The following is a 17,048-nucleotide window of genomic DNA, read 5'->3' on the forward strand; positions in this document are numbered from 1 at the left end:
ACATGACGATGACATTAAACACTCAACCAACCCCTTATGATATCAAGGGGTGGAAGGAAGAGGAGCAGGAAAAGGAGAAACGCGATAGGAGATTGAAAGGAAGGGGTGAAAAGGTATGGGTAAATGCGTGAGGGGCGGGGGGGGGGGTAATTGCATGGAACATGAAAGATGAGAAAAGCCATTTCCGGTTTTTGGAAACAATGGCTCTAAATGGCACCGATTGCAGACGCACATATAGTGATGGGTTTAACTGGCAAAAAAATCGGAACTGGTTTCGAACGATTCCAAATTAAATCGGAACTTGTTCCAAAAGCTATGTGAATCATCTGGAACCGTCGGGACCATCCAGAACCGTCTGCAGCCGTCGGAATCGTCCAGTACCGTCGAAACCGTCCGGGACCGATAACCATTAACACGGTAAAAGTAAAGTAACGCTCGAGTAACATAGGAGTAATTGTTTAATTCTTCTGTTTTGTAATGCGTCGCGCAAGCAGTACAGTCCTGTATCGCCCCCCTACGTCAACGTCAACGGTTCCGCCGATTCTGTTGGTTCTACAAACGATAGACGGTTCTAACAGTTCTAACGGTTTCAGACGATTCCGGACGGCTCTAGACGGTTCCGCTGATTCCGATGGTTCCAACAGCTCCAAATGCTTCCGAACGGTTCCAACGATTCCAACGATTCCGAACACTTCCACATGAATCCGACGGTTCCGAACAGTTTCACATGAATCCGACGATTCCATTTCCTCGGAATCTGAACCGAAGCGAAACCAGCCGGAACCGTGGGTACAAACCAAACAACCCATCACTACAGACACACAGAACGAAAGAGAGCAAAGCAAAGAGGAAAAGAGAAGAAGAAAACTCATAATACGTTCCTTGCTTTTTATTATTTTAAAATTAATGAACATCTGATTTATCTGTTTCACTCCGAAAGCATAAAAGAATGGGGAAAAAAACTGCTACTACCTCTTTGTCTCATTTTTATTGTTATTATTTTATGTGTGCATGAGGAAAAAAATGGCGAGGAGGGGAAACAAAATGGTGGATTATACAAAAAGAAAGCACAACAAAAATGGGAACCATTCGCGTGATGAACGAGAACAAAGTGTACCCCGGGTTCCCGATTGGTTATTAACTATTTATTGTCACATTGTTGCTCTGTAACGTTTTTATTATGACGTGAAAATAAACCACACACACACACATGCATACAAACTCATCACACAAAGAACGAAAGCACGAGCGAAGCACGGATATCTCCCCTACTTCCTGATAATGAACACGATAGATGGCGATGGCTTTTGTTCCCTTCACCGACCGACTGGGAGGAGAGGAAGACGGTGGGTAGGGGGGCCGGCTAGGGAGAGGGTTGGGATTTTAAAATTCGCGTCGACTTCGAAACGCACCATAAATATGTAATTCAATTTATTCATTTCGCACAACTTTCCATCACGGGCGAACACATTATACGGCCACCATCCCTTCGTTGCCTCCTCGTCCACCCATCCACTCACCCCATCCCCCTGCCTTTTTATCACTCTGTTTTTAAGAAGGTATGAAGAGAAAAAATGTATTAAATTAACAGAAATAAACAAGAACAAACCGACTCAACGAAAAAAAAACTCAAACCCGTTTTGCTTCCTGAACAAGAGTTTCCATCATAAAAGCGCTCTCACTCACACACACGCACACGCAAAGAAAATTGAGAGGATTGTTGTGAAGAAAATCGGAGTCCGGAAAAATAGCTTACAATGCAGCGAAGAAAAATTCATTCACTTCGGACACCCACTAATACCCTCTCAGCCCGTCCCTCCTGCGATACCCACTTGTGGAAGCGTTCCCGTCTCAAAAGAAGGAATTGCCTTGCTGGATTGCTTTTTGCTATTCTTTTCTTCATTATTGTCATTCGTTTTTTTTCATTTTCTTTATTTTTTCTTCATTATTGTCATTCTTCTTTCCTTTCCCATTACCTTTTTCCTTCTTTTTCCATGAGCGTTTATTTCTTGTTTATTTTTTTAAATTTGAAATCCCTTTTCGACGCCAGTTTTTCTTTTTTGTTTAGGAAACGTGGAAGCAAAAATTTATTTAAAAAACGAAAAAAAAACAGGATTCCTTCCGTGCCGTGGAAAGAACAAACAAGTGCATTGCGCAAAATTAAAACCGAACGTAGCCGAAGTGGACGTGAGCAACGCGGGTAAGAAAACACACACCAATGGCGCGCAGCAATGGCATTTAAATAAAATCTTCTTACGCGAAATGTGTCTGAAGCGTGAACCTACCGGGGGATTTTTTTTTTATTATTTTTCCACGCGAAAAAAGAAATTGCCGGAAATGCTTGGGAGAAATGTCCGGGCTACCGGAAGGCGAATTCGCATCATCGCTCAACCCGATGACAAACCAACAAAAAAAATCGCGGATCGTGGTACCCGGTTCCTTGTTGGTGGCCATGTATTTTTCAATACAGGGAGACAGGGAAAAACAAAATAATTCTGCACGATGGCAGCACATACACACACACAGGGACACACTGAGGACGGGAGCGAACATAATCCGACTGAAAAGAAAATTCACTGCGACATCGGGAACATCCTTTGGCGAAGCGTTTGTTTTTTGCTTATGTTTCTTAGCCGTCGGCCATTAATTACGAAACGCTTGAAATGTGAAGGGGAGAAGGGGTAGGAGGGATAATATTCTACTTTGAAAGATACCTGTTAGGAAACGTAGAAGGTAGATAGCGGCCCAAGCGCAGGAAGTACAAGAGAGCAGCATTCCAACAGCCAACATTAAACCGGCGAACTGTGCCCGAAATCCCTGGACGAAGTCATCAGTGTCATCAGATAGTTGAATTGTAACAAGTCACCTGACAGTGATGTGCTAGTGGCAGAACTGTTCAAGATGTGTCCTAAGAGGCTTACCACTATCATGCATTATGCTAGAAAAGATTCCGGACCAGGAAGAACTACCTGTCAAGTGGAAACAATGCTGCCTACAGGTTCCTGTCCCGGATACGCTTCTATAGACAGGAAAGATGCCTCAGAAATTAACTTTGACTTCAAGGCAGGCTACGATATCATAGATCAGACCAAAGTACTGCGCACCATACACCTACACGGATTCTCTAGGAATCTCTTTGACTGTTGAGGACCACAGTAGACCGTGTGTAAAGAGCGTTGATGCCCTGAGGTATTGATAATAACTTAGGCAGGGCAGAGTCCAGACTGCTGTTGGATGTTCAACATCACTTTGGTAAGTGTCATGTGAGTCGTACTCGTTTTGATATCCGGGTTAGGATATTTGTCTGATCTCTGAACAAGTCCTTTGCTTCAAGGAATGACACCGTCCCATTTGTGAGGTCCATAGAATTGGATCAAGGATCAATTTGATGTACATTGTCGGAGGCTCTGATCATTACTTATCATTAAAGAGGCCTAAAGTCCTGCTGAGCATCTTTCTCAAGTACACAATTTAGAGTAGCTCGTCCGTACTGAATAAAGTCCATGTCTCAAAGGCGATTACGAGTACTGAAACTTTAAATGTTCTATAAAGACTTTCGATCTTAGATAGGTGAATTTCTGGACGACTCATTCCCTGTATAAATGGGCCAGACCACTCGGTCCCATTGGTCATTCCTTCGGTAAGCTTCTGCTACATAGGAGAGGCTCAAGCAAAACATGTCTATGTCTTTGGTGACGAAAGAGCCCATCCAAACGTTCGGGACCAATATTTCTTCTAAGAAACATGCTCTTGATTTTGACTAAGCAAGATTTGGACTTAGATCTAAGTCTAAGTCTAAGTCTAAGATGACTAAGCAAGATTTGGATTTGGGGCGGTCCGGTGGCCGAGGCGACAGCGGCGCCGGTCTTCACACGGCAGGGCCGGGGTTCAAATCCCATCCAGACCTCCTCCCCGTACGAAAGGCTGACTACTTTTCTACGGGTAAAATTAAGTCACAGAAAGCCAGAAATGGCAGGCCGAGACCTCTCGAGGTTGTAGTGCCACAGAAGAAGAAGAAGAAGATTTGGACTTCTTCAAGGGTTCGAAATCATTATTTCCTGTGTAAATTGGCAGAACTACTTGATCTCATAGCTCATGTCTTTAGTAAGGATCTGCTACATAGGAGAGTCTCTACCTTATGTTGTCTGTGTCATCAGCATGTGCCAGGATCTACGCTCTACAGCGCCACGTTGAAGAGAAGCCAGGCAAGTCCATCTGGTGGACTCATAGACTTTTGGTAGTAACAAAGGACTTAGAGAGAATTTTCTATCCTTCTGTCTGAGATTCCAGATGAGTTCATACTCTCGTAAAGCAATTTTAGCGTGACGTACTATATGGACGACCCCTTATTATGTTTTGTACTCAGCACAGATGCGCCAAGCTATCTTCAAGGTCCATTTTGTGTGTGTGTGTGCACCCGATTTCTTGCACTGCTTTCCTTCGGTGTGCGCGCTTCCTTTTTCCGTGTTGCATCCTATTCTTTAAGCGCCTTGCGCGCATTTTGCTTTGTTCGCCATCTTCCCGCCTGGTGGCGATTCTTCTCGGGATTCTGGCGCAACCGATAAGAAATAAGCAATACAGCAGTGTACGGGCAAAGGAATATTAAACATTCATTCATCTTCCAACACACACACACACACAGCGCAATAGGAGAACTCCATAAAGGATGTCGACGAATAAGCACGAAGCACCAGTAGAAAGAATTCTTTCGGGATGCTTTTTTTCTCCTTCTTCTTCAATGAACAAGGTCCCGTTCGTCGCGTTGTCGCGCGGCTTGAAAAGAAAATCATTCGCGAGGAATAAAACCATGCGCTCCGATTCAATGCGTGTCCACCAACGGGCCCGGCGGACTGCGCGATGACTACCCGGTGGGCGGGCGGGCGAGCTTCGAACTACACAATACAGAAATAAGGCTTAAGGGGTGGAAATTTCAAAGCAATGCGCTAATTTGGTAGAAAACATTTCTGCTCTTTCCAGAACCACTTTTCCGACCGTAAGAAAGCGCGAAGGTAGAAAGGGAAAAGCAAACCCGTTCAACCGGAGCACCAGGCTTATGGGACGAAGTAAGTAAAAAAGGCGACTATCGGCAAAAACACAAGCAACACAAAAAGAAAACCGGAGTTCAAATTCAATTGAATGAATAAGTAATCAGATATTTTGCTCGCTTCACCTTTTTTTGTTGTCTGTGTTTTCCCTACGTTTTCCCTGCTTACACTCACCTATGAGTGTGCTTAACCGATATCTTCGGCCCCTTTTCTTTTGCTTTAGCCGTACTTTCTCACTCCAGCCCCAACCGGGTCAGGCGATTTGGTGTTTTATAATCACATTTGTAAAGAAATCACGCCCAACATTAACAGCCGGTGCAACACGTTGCAATCGCCCGGTTGAAGGTCACTCATTGACCCGTTAAAGAAAGGCAGTCGTATACTTAGGGAACTGGAATGGTACGGCCTAAATTGAAGGGGTTTAATTTTTCCCTCTGTTGTGCTTGATTGAATATTTATTTGACGCAGATATGCATTCCGCCTCTTATAATTTATATTTTTAACTACACACTTCAACAGCTCCATTAAGTACGTTATTTATGGAGAAACAAAAATGGGTAAAACAAATCGAGATCGGATGAAAAAAAATGAAAGCTTCGAGGGTTTCCAAGCTTTTCAAAGCAACCCCCAAAACTGATATAGGAGTCCTAGATCTACTTTTCATTTGGCTTTAAAACCTCGAGAGGCCTTAGCCTGCCATTGCTGGCTCTTCTTGACTTTATTTTACCTGTAGTTGGATATTCAGTACTGGGAGGCGGTTCGGATGGGATGTGATCTCCGATCCTACCGTGTAAAGGCCGACTCCGCTATCGCCTCGGCCATCGGACCGCCCCAAATGGATAATTTGGTCTTTGTGGTTAAAAGTCATCTGGAGGTAGGAGACTTGAGGAAACAGAACAATTTGTTACAGGCTGTTGTCCATCTTGTTCAGGTCCAGGTGCTTTTAAACCAACAAGAAAATGATGAATTTTCTTCGGCAACTTTTACTCCATTGGAAGAGTTGTATTGCACTGGAATACCCTGAATATAAGTCTCAACCATATGTCCCAATAAATGAGAAGAAGTGTCTCACTTGCCAGATCTTTACCTAAGAGCACCTCGCTGTTTTCAACACTTCATTTGATGAGTTTTACTGCACTCGAGAAGGCGTTTAAAGAATCTACTACGAAAAGTGAAAAGAAATGCCTTCCAATTTTCGTTCCCTTTTTTATTCGCTCAGGGATAAAATTCCTAGAGCAGACAATTATTTTTGATAACTGAGTTATCAAACAAAAAAAAAGAAAGTTAGTACCTGTATTTTATTTCAATATTCCCGTAACTGATAAATAACTGTAACAAAAGCATAAGACAGAGTTACTCTATTAAACATAAAACAAACAAAAAACTCGTTAAAACAATTCGATGTACTGTACCGAGTTTGAGTAGCTAGTTCACCCGCATAAGCCCCATCAATCAGAAACGGAAAACCTTTTCCATAGCGAAGCTGACACAAATGTATCGAGGCACGCCTGCATACACGGTTCCGCTGACAGCAGCTCGATAACGGGTGTGGCGTGATTATAAATGAGATTTCTCGTATTTCATAAATCCCTTTAACAGTCCTGCCCAGCGTGTTGAAGCACTGGGTTGGGTGAGCGATGTGCACTAACCCATACCAATAAGCCGCTGAAATCGATCCCGATGTTCGCTGGTGAGTGCGTTTCTAACTAATTCCAACATACAAATGCTGAGAGGGAAGAGAGTCGAGGAGAGCTGAAAAACCGGGAGGGGGAGGTAGGAGATAAAACAAAAAAACACACTCACACACATATTTTGCACCTTTCAAACATGATGCCGAGGCAGCGTGTTTTTTGTGCGAGTAATTTTTGAAAATTGAACTAGATTTATGATCCCGAATCGCGGAAGGCTAGATAAATGGAGTATCATTTTTTGGTTTTTGTTTGCTGTGTGCAACTAACACCTATAGAAATCGACAGATTGAATGGTGTTTTGGGGTTGTTTTTTTTTTAAATTTCCACACACACACACTAACAGATGGGATATTACGAGCTTATGAAGCTTGTGATGGAGGCGCATGGTACTTCATGGAAAATTTATTATTCTCATTTAATGGGTTTTTTTCTGGTTTCTTTTTATCATTTTTATAAAATTAATTATGATCGTTTAAAATGTATTGAAAGCTAGTTTCATATCCGTAGTAAGGTATTCTCATGTCAAAAAGATCATGGAGGCGCCTGGTACTTCATGGCATTTTTATTGTTCATTAAATAAATTATCTTGCTTTTCATTTTCCACATTCATCCATTTATTTATTTGTTCATTTATTTATTTATATACCTTTGAAGTAAAGTATCTGCTCATGCAAGAAATGTCACAGCAGCGCGTGAACTCGAATGCCCTCCTAACACAAGAAAATGGATCCACTCAATATTGATATTCATGCAATATGTTTTCAATGAACTAACCAAATTCCTTCCCCGTCCCCAACCCAACCTCCGTTGCCTTCCTACCACAAAAAAAACCCATCAACCCAACCAGGCTGGCACGTGCACTAGAGCGCCAGCCCGGCACCGTCCATTCTTATCGCACTTTTACAGCGTTTTATGGCGAACCATAAATTACCTACCTTTAACGAGCTGACTTTCTATCAGCTAATCGAGATCGATTGTTTGCTCGTACCAATCGAATTTCGAACAAATGATCACATTTAACGGTGGCTCCACGCCAAACCGCCCTTTGTGCTTTAAATTGAAATGAAACGCGAATAACAAAATGGCGCTGGTTGTGGGTGTGTGTGGGTTTGCAACTACATGCGATCGATCGATCTTGCACGGTTTGACCCTTTCGGAGGATAATTGAAACAGCAGCGAACAATGGCAATAGGGGCAGCAGAAAGAGGTACAGGAAACAACATGTCGCTGGTTGCTTCCAATTCCTTCGTTTTTTCTTTTCCGCCATCTTATTTATCTCTACCTTACTCCCAACTAGTGCGAGGCTAGGTAGCGTGAGCAGTGTCAATCACATTAATCTATATCACGCCACCCGCATCGCAACATCCCAAACTCCGGCTTGCGAACACTTGTCCTCCATCTTGTATTGCTTGCGCCTGCATTCTTGGTTGCTGCTTGCGGCAAAACATTTAACAACCGTTGCATCGTGATGCTCTCGATGCTCTCCGTTGGACAGTTCGTGTGCCACAATTTATGCGAATGTATCCTTTCCGTCAAACATATTATACCCAGGGCAACTCGTTCTCCACCATGCCCATTGGTGTGGGCGGATGCGGATATAAAATGAAATTTATAACCCACACTGTTTCCCTCAAGCGTTTCCCTGTTTTTTTTGCCACCCTTACCCTTTTACCCTTTCACGAAAAAAAGAAGACAACAGGGATGTAGGAACAATCATGTTATCGTGTTAGCTACTGCCACTGTGTCGCCACAACCCATTTCGATGTGTTTTCCACCTTGTAGTTTCCACCGTACAGTGCCGCAAACTATCAACCCTGAAGGATGTTGATTACTGGATGTGTACCTTTTTACCCTCACCTATTTTCTTACCCGTCCTCGGCACGGCCCCGGACGGGCGATCATAAATTTATTTTTAAATGAACCACCACGCTTGACGTTCGATTTCTTCGTTCAATTTCTCGGCCAAAGCCATCCAAAGGTACCACCTGCACATCGTGTATGTGTGTGTGTGTGTGTGTGTGTGTGTGTGTGTGATGAAAATGCATAAATAATGCCATCGGATGGTGTGAGAAGATGGCACAGAAGAAAAAAAAAACTCATGGCTCCAACAGGGCTTCCAATCTAGCCAGCTTTTGCAGAATGTGTAATCCGCTTGATAAGAACCTGTTGAAGGATGTTAGAGGAAAACGGGGGGGACGGTGGTGGGATTGAAGGGAGAGAGAAGAAAAGGTGCGGGGATAATGAAATCATATGTCAGCTTCAGTTAAATGCGTTTTGCGCACGTGATTAGAGCTGATTGATGGGGTATTGCATATTGAACCAACACCGATCAATTAGGACTTCGGTGGTGGAGAAAAGTAGAACACAAGAGAAGGGTTGGTGGGCGAGACTGGGTGGAATCTGTTTCGGAAATCATTTATTTTGTTTATTATACTGGCCGGGGAAATATAAAACCAAACCCTTCTCTAAACCTGCCCCAGGACGGCCCCTTTTTTAATCTGGGTTGGGTTGTGTGTGTTTTCATTAGTTAGGATCTTTCCTGTGACGTTAAAATGCTTGCACGTCTTTCATGTGTTCGATTAAGGTTTGTAACAAAATCATAAAAAAATAGTAGAATTTTCAAACTCTTATTGGATGTTTTCAATTATTTAATGTAATATTGCAAAGAGATTTGTGGATGTGTAACTGGTCAATTAGCTGTATTTAAAGACAATTTTTGGATGCGAAGGAGCTGCAACTTGTCTTGTTTTACCTGATTTTTATAGAACAGATTTCTTGTTTTATTTTTAACACTCAAAAAAGCTTAAAACATAATTATAAAATAAAGCAATGAGATAGAAAATGAGCATGAAATGTGAAAAGATTGAGAAAGAATCGAGAGAAAATAAAGATTGAGTCGAGAAAAACGTAAGAGAATACAGAGCGAAGAAAGAGAGGATCAAGAAAGGCATCAGGGACCATTGAGAGAAAAATGGGATTAAAATGAGAGAGAATGCAAAGCGAATTGAGAGAGAACTGAGCGAGAAATGAGAAACAATCAAGAAAAAAATAAGCGACAATCGAGAGAAAATTGAGAGGGAATTGAGAGAAAAATGGGAGAGAATCACGAGCAAAATAAGAGGAAATCAAGTGAGATATTTGAGTAACTCGAAAGGAAAACTGCAATGAGCAATGAGAGGAAATCAAGAGAGAAACGAGAGTGAATCGTGGGTGAATCTAGGGTGAAATGAGAGAGAAACGAGAGAACATCGAGAAATAAATGAGAGTGAAATGTGAAAGAATCGAGAGAGAATCGATTTCTCTAATGATTCTTTCTTGCTCATTTCTCTCTCATTTCGCTCTTATTTATCTCTCATTTCTCTCTCACATCTCACTCGAATCTCTCTCATTTCTCTCACAGTTCTTTCTCGTTTCTCTCTCATGCTCTTGCTCTCTTCCTCTCAATTCTCTTTCATTTCTCTCTCATTTTTCTCTCGATTTTCTCTCATTTCTCTCTCATCTCTCTCATTTCTCTCTCATTGCTTTTCATTTCTCTATCATTTTCCTCTCCATTTTTTTCAGTTATCTCTCGGTTAGCTCTCTCGATTCCTACTTATTTTCTTCTCGCTTCTCGTTCAGTTCTTTCTCGATTCATTTTTATTCTTTCATCATTCTCTCTCTTTTCTCTCTTATTTCTTTCTCGATTCTTTTTCATTTATCTTTTTTCCCCTCTCTCTTACTTCTCTCTCATTTTTCTCTCGATTCTCTCTCATTGCACTCTTGAATCACTCTCATTTCTCTCTCTCTCTATTCTTGCTCATTCTAAGGTCGTAGCCGGCACGAGTGAGGTTTTCAAGGGAAGTATGAGAAAATTCTTAAATGGAGAAAGCGTGGAATTTTCCATCTCGTTTGATTCACACCCCTTTTCTCTGCCTCTCAACGTTTCAAAAAGCGTATTTTCAGGTAAAGCTGTAAAAAGATTTACAAAATAGAAAAAAAAAATTTAAAACACCCCTGCATTAAAAAAGGAACAACACTTCCTACCCGTTACGTCACACTCAATTTCTTCTCCCTTTTCCCCTCTCTCTCCCTCTCACCCTCCTGCTCTCCCTCTCCCTTATATTATATTGTGCAACAAGGGTGTTCAAAACAAGAGAAAGAAAAAACCCTCCGGGTGCTAAACGGTTAGCCCTAATTTAGTGCCGAAAACGCCATCACGCTCACCGATGGCAGATTTGTTCCCAACCCAGCTGCCACTGCTTTCCCTAATGTCGGCCGGACTTTTAACCACCTTGTTTGCCGACTTCTTCTTCTTCTTCACCCTTTCCTCAGCTCCACCGACATCAACCAACCAGAAACGATGCAGTCTAAAGAACATGTTCACCAAGAGCCTCGATAAAAATTGTGCCACCTGTGTCGATTGGAAACTTGGGAAAATGCGGGAACTTTGTGTCGCTATAAAGCAGCTAAGGGATAAAACTCCTGTAGTTGGGACTGGGAACACATCATCAATTCCCAGTTTTGCATCCAAATTGTTTTAAATCTCTTTAAACGTTATCGGTTGATGACGAGTCGGTAGAATGGCATTGGACCAAACGCCAACACCCCTTTAGCATTTGCAGGTGAAGTTCTAGCTGATGGCGGAAGGAAGAAGAAAGTAAAAGAAAGGAAGGAGACGAGGTTAAGTTTAATGGAGCTAAAAAAAGGGATGCTCATGGTCCAACGGTGTAGTGGTACAATGAAATACGGGTAATTACAAATTTGATGGCCCAGTCCTGTTGTTCTTACTGTGAACATTAGATTCCCTCTGTATTCTCTATCAAACCAGACACACACTTACACAAACACATGCACATAGAAATATAGGTGTGAGAAAGCTTTTCATCGGGCAGGGTGTGATGTAAGTGTTCATTTATTTTTTCAAAGGACTCACAGAACAAATTGAAGTTTTGTTTGGAAGGTGTGACGGTAGTTAACAATCGCAAGAGAGATAAAAAAACTTGGATGATTCTTAAGGTAACTCACCCCTTAAAAATAGAGACCAAAAAGAAATATTCTGGAAAAGAAAATACAGAGAGAGATAGAGAGAGAGAAAGAGAGAGAGAGAGATAAAGAGAAAGCGTCAAGAAAACGTAATTGTATTTTAGTATTTAAAAGTATTTTAAAAGTATTTTAAAAGATTTATATGACAAAAAAACATTTTTTTTAATTTTTTGGAATGATCAAATTCAGCTTGCTCACCCTGTTTACATATTCCGACAGGCAGACTGCCCCAATCCGTGGATAATTTATTGGAACATCTGTCTCACCTGTGGGTACACAGTGAGCACGGTACGGAATAAATATTAAATTATTTTGTTTTTAACATCCTTTTTAAAATATTATGATGTAATAATTGAAATGTTATTCAAATATGAATGAATACAAAAAATCATCAGAACATCACCACTAGATGGTTTTGCTATTTTTAAATTTCAAAATGATAATTAGGATAAAGGGCTTCGATCCATATAAAAAAATTGTTTGAACCACTCGAGGGGAATGATTCAAATCAATAGACAAGTATTGCAAAATACGTTGTCCGTTGGGGAAAATTTTCTAATGGGACAATTGCCAACTTTTCAACTAGCTTTTATCTTTTAATCTCAAAAACGCGATAGTGTTTTAGTTTAACTCTTTATAATAAGTTTTTTTTTTTTTTGGCAACAATTCACATAGTCATATAATTCCAATGGAGACGCCCAGTAGGTTGTAAAATGATTTTCCCGTGACCAACATTTTTATTAAATTAAAAAGCAGCGCCACGACAAACTTCAAACTTCAAAAGCATTGTTAAGTAAGCATAAGGCTGCAATAGAATATACAGGCAGACGTAAGGTGTTTTCCAGCGATACAAAAAATGACCGGAATTCGAACCGAAATCGATGTCTAATATTTTGAAATATAAATTGAAACTTAAAAAATTGTCAAAATCAATAAAATTCAAGCCTTATTTTAACCGCTTCAACCCCAGGAAAATACCCACCGTGTACAATGTGTGGCTGCCTCTCGCTAATCCATAATCCACCATTTTTTAAAATGTATTTAAGCCTACCTAGGTAGACCGTAAGCAAAACGAAAGGCACCGAAAACGACGAAATCTGCACGAAGCCACCACTAACAACAAAAAAACATACACACACTTTTGCCTTACCGCCAAACCCGATGGAAATAGTTTTATTTTCCTTTATCCCACTTTTGTGCTCTCCATTCCAATTTGTGTTGTTTTTTTCTCTTTTTGTTGCACTATTCATAAAGAAAACCCAGGCTGAAGGAGGAAAAAGTAGGTTGGATTTTCTTGTTTTTTTTGAGGATGTTCTACAAGAGCACTTAGCAGTGTTCAAATATCGCCGAAACTCCCCCCGAAAAATGGAATCATTCAGTTGGGTCTGTCGAACGAAGGAGTGAGGGTGAAACATACCCCTTTTTTCGTGGGGAGGGGGCGTGAAAAAGGTAATGGAAGGGGGGGGGGGAGGGGGCATTTAATTTTCTTACACCCTCCGTCGGTGTCAGAAGTACAGTTTTGCACACTTTATGTCCACTTTTGCCACTCGGACCATTGCTCGATGTGCTTTACAACACGAGCCTCCCGTGGGGAGTGAAATTGAAGCGGCGCAATGGGCGCTCGGTCAGGACCTCTGGCGGATCCCGGGGCAGAGCGCATCATAAAGCGAAGGCGAAAGTAATGGAGCTCTCCCAGGGTTTTTGCAGCTTTTTTACGCTGATGGATGATGGCTCATCATTATCATTAGCAGCTATCGTCGCGTTCGTCGCTAACACGGCCACGCTGCTAGGCACTTCTTTTCTGTCCGCGTTGCGCGTTTGTCTCGAGCCCTTGTGTTTGTGTTTGTTCCAAGCGCGATTCGCGGGTTGTTTTTTTTGTTGTTGCTCCCCCTCCTTTATCACCACGCTGGTGACGATGGCAACAATTGCAGCAACAAGATACGGGGCGGTTGGTGAAGTGGATTTAATGGTGGAAGGGGTTGGAGAGGGGGTAAGTGGAACGGGGGTGAAGAAATGAAAGAACCCATCATCATAATCCACGGAATTACTCATCCCGCGTGCTCGACCTTGCGCTGCGTGGAAATTCCATCGATGATTTATTTATTTTTTCCCCCTCTTGCCTGTCTTGACCCCCGCACCCCTCTCCCCCTTCCTCACCCCCATTCATCCAATTTTTTTGTTGTGTATCAGAACCGTTATCTGCTCCTGGTTTTTATTTTGTTGCTTGCGTCGTTACAGGTTCGACTTAGACCTTAGACCAAGTGCATGTTTGGTACAATTTCTTGCTACGCAGATATCTATATTTGTTCGCCCTGTTCGCACGTCTCGAACATTGCCGCTTGCATACAGATGGTTGTAACGTCTTTTAGTTTTTTTTTTTATTTGCAGTTTTCTTTTCTTTGACTCACGTTCCAACGTTCACCGGAACGAACCAGAAGTAGCTGAGTAATGCGCTTAATGCAAGCTTTCAGCCGATGAGTGCAATGTTGTTTCGCTCTCTCTCTCTCTCTCTCTCTCGCTCTCTCTCTCTCTCTCCTGACTAGATACAATTACCGGACAGCGCTAGACCATGATTGCTTTTGCTTCAATATTTTCCAATCAAATTTGCTCGATGAATAAAACCCCGAACATTAAAACCCCAGAACGTTGTGGGACGATTGCCGTTGAGGGATTGCAATTATGGCTAATGCGGCCACCGCTGTCGTCTGCGGACTGCGCGAGGCAATCAAACAGTATCGTATGGCGTAGTAAATCTTAACTTTATGCCAGCAGCTGATACTGAGAAACCGGAACCTAGACGAAAAAAAGATAGTACGAGCAGAAGAAACCGAACAACTAGAACGAGTCCTATCAAGTTTTCCTTATTTATTTTTTACTATTGGAATGATCTACTCGATATTGAGTTAAAGTCATTTGGAAGTATATAAGAAGCTCACACTTAACAGAATCAGACTGTCTATCTCAAATCTCAAGAACAAGATACAGAGAGAGGGGCTTTGAGGATGAACCATAATTTCTGAGCCTTTCTTGACTTGACTGTAGTCGTGGCAGTAAGGGGATGATAATAAGTAGTCACGTTCAAGACTTCTCTGATATCTTAGGACTCCCAAGGTCTGAGGACTCCCAGGACTCTAAGGTCTTCCCAGTTACTTACTGCTCAATGTACATTCTTGAAGTTAGACGACCAACAAGTGAAGACACTCCTGGGCGATGAAGTCAACAGGTCCATCAACTCGAATTAAGTCATCTAAAGTCATCGGAGTCATATGGCCACAACTTCTCAATGTTGATCCACGAACTACGAATGAAAGTTCATGCTCCTAAAACTCCTGAAGATGACGAACCTTATATAGCTTCCAAAAAGTACCGGGATATAGACGAATTGACTAACAAATACCTAATCCGGATCTTGTCCAGAACTCTGACAGCTACGTACAGATCAAGCTAGAAATGGTAAAGACAGACCCTTCTCGGTGTTCTAACAAGAACGAATAATAAAGGCCCTTGCTCCTATATTTCTAGAATATTTTTTCTAAAAGTCTTAAGATAATGATAGGTTGACTAGCTGATTTATTAGAGAGGATAGCCTGTTTGAAGCCATCCAGTGAAGATGAAGCCAGGTGGCTATCACCCAGTGAGATGTATTATTCTTCCACAAGAACCTTCCAATGATCAACAGGAACTGGCCAAAAATATCCTGGATAAGAGGGGGCTCCACTAGGTCTATGTGTCTTATTATTTCTCATACAACCGTATGACTCCGAAAAATGTTGCGTAAAGCCCTTCAGTAACCTTGTCAAGCAAGGTAGTGTTGTAAATTCTGAAAAATTTTCTTCTTGAGAGTGTCGTCTTGGATTCGAACCCACGCCTACATATTTTACTGATCCAAGTACACGCCTTTACCAGCGCTGCCACGATGCTCGATTAGTAAGCCTGGTGCTGATTTCTCCTTATAAACGCCACTGCCAATATACACTCGATACACTTTATTACCTCTCGGCACAATTATCCCCCTCACCCCTTCGCTTCCTCCAACCTCCCATAAAAATCTCGTCCCACCGCACACATGTCATGTCTGTCCGATATGCGTTTTTTTCCAGTGCTTTACGCCACGCTAATCTGTTGTGTGTTGATTACGTTTTTACGCTGGGGCTGCGCCAGCCCTTCCAAACTGTTTTTTCCCTCGCTTTGTATTCATACCTTATTTCGCATGTTTATGTTTATCCCCGTTACCCTACGATTGGGCACGGTGTCCGTTATGTGTCACCGGGAAGTCACAATCGGTACTGCCGCGAGCAATGTCACCGCCCGCGTTACCCTTACTCGGTGGGTGCTTTTTTGGGAACGGAATGGGTTTCCCACGCCCGACCCGAGCACACGCCACGGAATATCTCACAATCCCGCAACGGTTTGAGCGGGTTTGCTGCTGAAATGTGCAATGGTTTGGTGCGAATTTCGTTTGTGGCCAGTCGTCCTCTTCTGTCCTCGGCCGTCCGAACGCAAACGTCTACGCCGAGCACAACCAAAAGGGCGCCTACCGAAGAAGAAAACACATTTATACATATATTTGTGCATGTTCACGCTCCGGTGACGTACACACATATACATTGCGAACATTCAGGGGAACATAGTCGGAATTTTAAACTGTCAGATCCATTTCCACTTCACTGTTGCTCGTGCCTAGCTCGTTTTTTCCTTGCTTTTCGGACGTCGTCGTTCATTTCCGACTATTTCGGAGCGTTTGTCGAGCAAACTAAATGTGCTTTGGCAGTTGTAGTTTGGTGCCGATTGGTGAGCCGTTACATAATTATGGTTAATCAATTGGAACCATACTTTACACGGTTTGCTGCTTAGCTGCTACGACTAAAAGCCTGCATTTTAGCTTCAGCCTGCTTTTTTTTCCTTCTCCCCCGGTTTGCCATCTTAGGACTTATCCCACGTGTTTTTGAGGTTATATTTTTGGCTGTTGTATTCCTAGCCACTATCCACCAACCATCGCCATCTCGCGCACCCCCACCGGCAGCAGCTCGACCGGATAAGTTATGTCGACTTTGGTCGGTTTCTTACACCAATCCAATAACACTTTTGCGTGTTTCGCTCACCAACATTTTCGACGGCCGACGGTGTGTTAATTTCGTATTTGGCTCACATATCGTGCCGGCACCGGTTGCTTACGGGAAAGGCTCCCCGGTCGCATAACATTCCTGCGAGCCGGGCCCCGTAAGCCGGTACGTGAGCTGGAAAAGGATGTCCTCGTCGACGTTCTCCCGGGGAAAAAAAACCGAGATAC

Source organism: Anopheles stephensi, chromosome X, assembly GCF_013141755.1.
Source record: "Anopheles stephensi strain Indian chromosome X, UCI_ANSTEP_V1.0, whole genome shotgun sequence".
NCBI classification, from domain to species: Eukaryota; Metazoa; Arthropoda; class Insecta; order Diptera; family Culicidae; genus Anopheles; species Anopheles stephensi.